Genomic DNA, 8,302 nt, shown 5'->3' with positions numbered 1-8,302 from the left:
GTACGCACGAGCCCTGTCGTTCCTCCGGGAGACAATGCTCACCAGAAGGTAAATATTACACACCACATGTGACAAAAAAATGTTTAGATGTAACTTTTTTTTTTCAGCCAGGGCCATACCATGTCACTATTTTAATTGTTTTTTTTTCTCTTTATTCCACAGCACGGTGAGCAGCACTCGGGAGCCTGCACGATTGGACCCTTCTGAGGCGATCCCTGAGGAGACCGGCACCGAGGGACACTTCGACCGCCCCGGTACATCTGCACCTTCCCAGCCTTCCCACACATTCGACCCATCTGTCCCATCCACCAGCACAGGAGCATCGTGGCCACCTACATTACATGAAGCTGCTGGTGAGGAGATCGCTTTCCCTTTACCCCACCCTTCTGCCCCTGCCACCTCTAGTACACCTGCGGGTACTGGGCGGCAGCGGCAGAGGGGTCAGGAAAAGAGTTATGCGCCAGAGTTCTTGCATCTGAATGCATCTTTCCAGAACTGTCTAAAAGTCTTGTCAGAGCAAATCTCCGCAGGCTATCAGCAGATCAACTCCAGCATTCTGGAGGTGAAGACACTTCTGCAAACCATGCATTCAGAAGCAAGATCTTCGCCAAACCACACCTTTTTCAGGTCTGTTGTGGAGCGCATGGAAACGCTCTCTCCTGCCCAGCAGATGCATGTAATGCATTCATGCCACGCTGCTCTCCAGCAAGTTACCTCCCAACCTCCTCCTCCCACCACAGTAGTTCCTCCACCTGCACCCCCTCCAGCCACTTTCCATCCTCCCCCTCCTATTACATCTACACCCCCTCCAGCCACTTTCCATCCTCCCCCTCCTATTACATCTACACCCCCTCCAGCCACTTTCCATCCTCCCCCTCCTATTACATCTACACCCCCTCCAGCCACTTTCCATCCTCCCCCTCCTATTACATACCATCCACCTCCCCAGCACCATCCACCTCCCCAGCACCATCCACCTCCCCAGCACCATCCACCTCCCCAGCACCAGCAACCTCCCCAGTACCAGCAACCTCCCCAGTACCAGCAACCTCCCCAGTACCTGCAAACTCCCCAGTACCAGCAACCTCCCCAGTACCAGACATCTCCCCACTTCCAGCAACCTGCCCCGTACCAGACATCTCCCCACTTCCAGCAACCTGCCCCGTACCAGACATCTCCCCACTTCCAGCAACCTGCCCCGTACCAGACATCTCCCCACTTCCAGCAACCTGCCCCGTACCAAACTCCTTCCCCATACAACTTGCCATCAACATCATCTGCTCCTACAGTCCCTGCCCAACCCTCCACTCCACCACCCACCACCTCTTCTGCTTCCCACATGTCCACCCATTCTGTAGTTTTTTCCACTCCTTCACCTCTAACTGTTCCTTCCCCACCACGATCCCAGTCCTCTCTCCACACTCCCAGTGTCGAAGTGTCCCGCAGCCCCTACAGCAGTATTTCCACCACACACTACACAGATTTATAATGTGTGTATTTAAGTAAAAATGACCAGTTTTATGGTTTCAAAGCTTTATTAAACAAGTTTATTAAAATTTTAAAAAAGTTTACTAAAAAAAACATTTTTCAATAAAAGTTAAATTATTTTACACTGGTTGTCTGTCATTTCTTTCTGCGGCGAAAAAGGTTAAATACAGGGTATTTAAAAGGTGAAATGGTATTCAAAACTAGGTATATAACTGTGGGTAAATTTTAGCTTTTTGCCACAGTTGTGTTCCTGGTTGTGTTTGAAGCAAAGAATATCACCTAAAAAGTTGTGTTTATTGTTGGTGATTTCATAACAATGTACACAACTTTTGTTAAAAGGTGAAATACTTTGCATAAAACACAACCAGGTACACACCTGTGGCCTAAAGCTAAAAATAGAGACCATGACAAGATAGCCAACTTTGGTTGGCAAAGGTATATACTGTTGGTACAGAAGGTACACAAGTTTGGTTGGGCACAAATCTTTCACACTCTGTCATCCTGCCAGTGTACTCTGCCTTGAGGTGACATAAAGTATAGTGCAAAATTGTCCCTCATTACTGAAACCGTCACAGAACTTCTAGTGGTAATGTCATGGTAATCTTGCAAGGTGGTTTCTTCAGAGGTGTCCTCAATGGAAATGGGTTCCTTGCAGATAACAAAATTGTGGAGTACCACGCACGCTTTGATCACCTCGTCCACAGTTTCTGTCTTGAGGTTGATCGCAGTCAATAGGACCCGCCATTTGGCTGTCAGAATACCAAAGGTACATTCAACCATTCTTCTTGCTCTTGTGAGGCGGTAATTAAAAATGCGTTTTGGTCTTGTCAATCCTCTGCTAGAGTACGGTTTCAAAAGGTGTTCTGACAGCTGGAAGGCTTCATCCCCTACACAGACAAATGGCATAGGTGGACCAGATGTTTGCGGCAGCGGTCTAGGTGGTGGGAACTGGAAGGTGTTTCCATACAGTTTACGCCCCATGGCAGACAGTTTGAAAACTTGAGAGTCATTGGAGCGGCCATAGGCCCCAATATCAACCGCAATAAATTTGTATTCCGCGTCAGCGATGGCCATGAGGACAATTGAAAAATATTTCTTGTAATTGAAATATTCCGATCCCGATCCGGCTGGCTTTACAATGCGGATATGTTTCCCGTCCACAGCGCCCAAGCAGTTGGGAAACTGACATATCTGTTGAAACTTGTCAGCAATTTCAATCCACCTCTCTGTTGTGGGCTCTGGTAAAAACTCTTCAGCTAAGGAGTCCCACAGTGCACGGCATGTGTACTTCACTATTCCAGATATGGTGGAAATCCCGAGTCTGTACTGGAAATGCAGTGACGAAAGGGATTCTCCAGTTGCAAGAAATCTGTGGGGAATTAAAAAACAATAAATTAGTTTTAAATCACAGCATTACACACCAAAACTGAGCTATAACACTTGGAGATACAAACTACCACCAACAAGATTGCAGTGAAAGTGTGCTCTGATGCGATCACATCCAATAAATGTGGCTTACCTTAAAGTCACCATCAGACGCTCTGTGGGTGAAACAGAGAAGCGGCAATAGGTGTCCGCTTTTCTTATGAGGTGTGCAATGCGCTCCACCAAGTAATCAAAATTCTCCATTTTCATCCTAACATATCCAAAAAATTTATCCGGGTTTCGTCGAAGGTCCATGCAGAGTGTAGAATAGACCCCACGCGTCATTCTCTTGGCTGTGATGGGGTGGATCCACAAACGTCGTCTACGATGCCTGATGCGCTGCTGTCTCGCTCTCTCCTTCTCCAGAACAATCACCCTCAAACGATTCGCCTCCGCTATAAAATCCGCCAAATTCTTCAAAATATTTCCAATGACAACATCCATCTTCGCCAGTAACTTGCTCTTCTCTCCAACCTGCACTTTCTCCTCTACAACCTGTCAAAGAAGGGCTGTAGGAACATGCTATATATAGTTTTCCAGTAGCCAATCCCGTTCGGAAGGCCACAAGGGTCAATTTTAAAAACCGGATCCAGCGTAATCCGTCGAAAAACGGATAGAAAAACGGATGAACCGGATGAGACGGATCCGGTTTTGTCTGTCAAGAAAAAGACGGATCCGGCAAAAAAACGGATCCGTCACATCCGGTTTTACTAAACATTTGCCAGATCCGGCGTTCCGGCACGACGCCGGATCGCGCCTGACGCCGAAAACCTGAAGTGTGAAAGTAGCCTTAGGCCTCTTTCACACATCAGGTTTTCTGCTTCAGGCGCGATCCGGCGCTTTTGACTAAAACCGGATCCGTCGAAATGCAATGCCGGATCCGGTTTCCCCCCCATTGACTTGCATTAGAGCCGGATCGAGCCGGATGGCCATGCGTTTCATCCGATTTTCGCCGGATCCGGCAATGTGACGCGATCCGGCGTCTGGAAAAAACGGTGACTGTAACGTTTTTTGTATCCGTCGAAAAAGCCGGACACGCCGGATCCGGCGTGTCCGGCTTTTTCATACAATGAAAGCCTATGAGCGCCGCAATGCGCCGGATCCGGTTTCTTTGGTCTGAGCATGCTCAGTAGCTCTGCCCACAGGACATATATAAAAACAAGACAATGGGACCCTCAGCCACACCCAACATGCCACCCAAGCCAAGAACCAGGAGCAGGAGAAGGCAGCAGACATCTGCAGCAGCAGCACCATCAGCACCACCCCAAATGGAGCAGCATGCTGAACAACGGGAGGGGAGTCCAGCAGCAGATGAGAGACGGTAATTATCAAATCCCCCATTCCTCCAAACTAGGGCTATGGAATATCAAGATAATCATTGGCCCTTTGTTTCTCTTTATTCAACAGCCGCCCAATAGATGCAGCAGCAGCTGCAGCAGCAATGGCAGCAGCAGAAACACCACCCACAGCCATGGAGTCTGGCCATGAGGAAGACAGCACATCTTCTGGGAGCCCTCCCTCGCATCGTCAGCGTTTGACGGTAAGTTTTTATTTCCAAAATCCATCATCTCTGTAATATATGTGTATTCATTGCCTTTTATTTCAAAACAGGAATCACAAGATGAAGAGGAGCTCCCAGAAGAAGAAGGAAGGGGTGGACAGACACTTGGAGTGGGCTCACAATTGGTAAGTTTTTTGCATCAAACGCAGAAACACAACATCACACTACACACAACACATAGAAAACAATGTTCTGCAGACCACACACAGCAAACAAATGCCTACATCCAAAGACATAACATTTTTTGTTTTCTTCTCTAGTCTTCCCAATCTGGTGCTCGGCCAAGAGGTCCTCGCAGTGCCTCCCAGGGTCGTCGGCGACAGCAACGCGGCGGTCACCAGCGTGTAAGTATAAATATTTTTGCTTTGTTTTTTTTGCACTTTTTATTTCATTTCTTTTGTGGAGGCTAATTATGTTATTTTTGTCTTTTTCTTTAACAGCCTTCACAGCGTGCTCCCGACTCTGACGGTGAGGATGGAGGGATTGATGTGGACCGCCTCATCGATCTCGTCAGAGAAAGGGAGCCGCTCTGGAATATGGCTGACCGACGCCACGCTGACCTGATCGTTACCCGACGACTCTGGGAGGAAATCTGTTCGCTCCTTGTGGACCGCTGGGAGGACCTCGAAGCTCGGGCCCAGATTAAAGAGCGTAAGTATATACAGTACCGGTTGCTTGATTTAAACCAGTGTTTCCCGAACTCCAGTCCTCGTGGTCCCCACGGATCATGTGTTCAGGATTTCTATTTACTTTGGAAATCCTGAAAACATGACCCCTGGGGACCATGAGGACTGGAGTTTGGGAAACACTGATGTTGTATACTAACCACTTTGTCCTTTCTCGTTTCAGGGGAGAGAATTGTGAAGCGGTGGCGGTCTGTGAGGGATCGTTTCAAGAAGGAGTTCAATAAAGAGATGCGGGCCCCGAGTGGATCTGGAGGACGCAGGAGCAAGTACAAGTACGCACGAGCCCTGTCGTTCCTCCGGGAGACAATGCTCACCAGAAGGTAAATATTACACACCACATGTGACAAAAAAATGTTTAGATGTAACTTTTTTTTTTCAGCCAGGGCCATACCATGTCACTATTTTAATTGTTTTTTTTTCTCTTTATTCCACAGCACGGTGAGCAGCACTCGGGAGCCTGCACGATTGGACCCTTCTGAGGCGATCCCTGAGGAGACCGGCACCGAGGGACACTTCGACCGCCCCGGTACATCTGCACCTTCCCAGCCTTCCCACACATTCGACCCATCTGTCCCATCCACCAGCACAGGAGCATCGTGGCCGCCTACATTACATGAAGCTGCTGGTGAGGAGATCGCTTTCCCTTTACCCCACCCTTCTGCCCCTGCCACCTCTAGTACACCTGCGGGTACTGGGCGGCAGCGGCAGAGGGGTCAGGAAAAGAGTTATGCGCCAGAGTTCTTGCATCTGAATGCATCTTTCCAGAACTGTCTAAAAGTCTTGTCAGAGCAAATCTCCGCAGGCTATCAGCAGATCAACTCCAGCATTCTGGAGGTGAAGACACTTCTGCAAACCATGCATTCAGAAGCAAGATCTTCGCCAAACCACACCTTTTTCAGGTCTGTTGTGGAGCGCATGGAAACGCTCTCTCCTGCCCAGCAGATGCATGTAATGCATTCATGCCACGCTGCTCTCCAGCAAGTTACCTCCCAACCTCCTCCTCCCACCACAGTAGTTCCTCCACCTGCACCCCCTCCAGCCACTTTCCATCCTCCCCCTCCTATTACATCTACACCCCCTCCAGCCACTTTCCATCCTCCCCCTCCTATTACATCTACACCCCCTCCAGCCACTTTCCATCCTCCCCCTCCTATTACATCTACACCCCCTCCAGCCACTTTCCATCCTCCCCCTCCTATTACATACCATCCACCTCCCCAGCACCATCCACCTCCCCAGCACCAGCAACCTCCCCAGCACCAGCAACCTCCCCAGTACCAGCAACCTCCCCAGTACCAGCAACCTCCCCAGTACCTGCAAACTCCCCAGTACCAGCAACCTCCCCAGTACCAGACATCTCCCCACTTCCAGCAACCTGCCCCGTACCAGACATCTCCCCACTTCCAGCAACCTGCCCCGTACCAGACATCTCCCCACTTCCAGCAACCTGCCCCGTACCAGACATCTCCCCACTTCCAGCAACCTGCCCCGTACCAAACTCCTTCCCCATACAACTTGCCATCAACATCATCTGCTCCTACAGTCCCTGCCCAACCCTCCACTCCACCACCCACCACCTCTTCTGCTTCCCACATGTCCACCCATTCTGTAGTTTTTTCCACACCTTCACCTCTAACTGTTCCTTCCCCACCACGATCCCAGTCCTCTCTCCACACTCCCAGTGTCGAAGTGTCCCGCAGCCCCTGCAGCAGTATTTCCACCACACACTACACAGATTTATAATGTGTGTATTTAAGTAAAAATGACCAGTTTTATGGTTTCAAAGCTTTATTAAACAAGTTTATTAAAATTTTAAAAAAGTTTACTAAAAAAAACATTTTTCAATAAAAGTTAAATTATTTTACACTGGTTGTCTGTCATTTCCTTCTGCGGCGAAAAAGGTTAAATACAGGGTATTTAAAAGGTGAAATGGTATTCAAAACTAGGTATATACAGTAACTGTGGGTAAATTTTAGCTTTTTGCCACAGTTGTGTTCCTGGTTGTGTTTGAAGCAAAGTATTTCACCTAAAAAGTTGTGTTTATTGTTGGTGATTTCATAACAATGTACACAACTTTTGTTAAAAGGTGAAATACTTTGCATAAAACACAACCAGGTACACACCTGTGGCCTAAAGCTAAAAATAGAGACCATGACAAGATAGCCAACTTTGGTTGGCAAAGGTATATACTGTTGGTACAGAAGGTACACAAGTTTGGTTGGGCACAAATCTTTCACACTCTGTCATCCTGCCAGTGTACTCTGCCTTGAGGTGACATAAAGTATAGTGCAAAATTGTCCCTCATTACTGAAACCGTCACAGAACTTCTAGTGGTAATGTCATGGTAATCTTGCAAGGTGGTTTCTTCAGAGGTGTCCTCAATGGAAATGGGTTCCTTGCAGATAACAAAATTGTGGAGTACCACGCACGCTTTGATCACCTCGTCCACAGTTTCTGTCTTGAGGTTGATCGCAGTCAATAGGACCCGCCATTTGGCTGTCAGAATACCAAAGGTACATTCAACCATTCTTCTTGCTCTTGTGAGGCGGTAATTAAAAATGCGTTTTGGTCTTGTCAATCCTCTGCTAGAGTACGGTTTCAAAAGGTGTTCTGACAGCTGGAAGGCTTCATCCCCTACACAGACAAATGGCATAGGTGGACCAGATGTTTGCGGCAGCGGTCTAGGTGGTGGGAACTGGAAGGTGTTTCCATACAGTTTACTCCCCATGGCAGACAGTTTGAAAACTTGAGAGTCATTGGAGCGGCCATAGGCCCCAATATCAACCGCAATAAATTTGTATTCCACGTCAGCGATGGCCATGAGGACAATTGAAAAATATTTCTTGTAATTGAAATATTCCGATCCCGATCCGGCTGGCTTTACAATGCGGATATGTTTCCCGTCCACAGCGCCCAAGCAGTTGGGAAACTGACATATCTGTTGAAACTTGTCAGCAATTTCAATCCACCTCTCTGTTGTGGGCTCTGGTAAAAACTCTTCAGCTAAGGAGTCCCACAGTGCACGGCATGTGTACTTCACTATTCCAGATATGGTGGAAATCCCGAGTCTGTACTGGAAATGCAGTGACGAAAGAGATTCTCCAGTTGCAAGAAATCTGTGGGGAATTAAAAAACAATAAAT

Source organism: Dendrobates tinctorius, unplaced genomic scaffold, assembly GCF_039654945.1.
Source record: "Dendrobates tinctorius isolate UK_male_01 unplaced genomic scaffold, ASM3965494v1 ptg000028l, whole genome shotgun sequence".
Classification (NCBI taxonomy): Eukaryota; Metazoa; Chordata; class Amphibia; order Anura; family Dendrobatidae; genus Dendrobates; species Dendrobates tinctorius.
The sequence above is the reverse complement of the archived record's forward strand: the minus strand, read 5'-3'. Positions refer to the sequence as shown.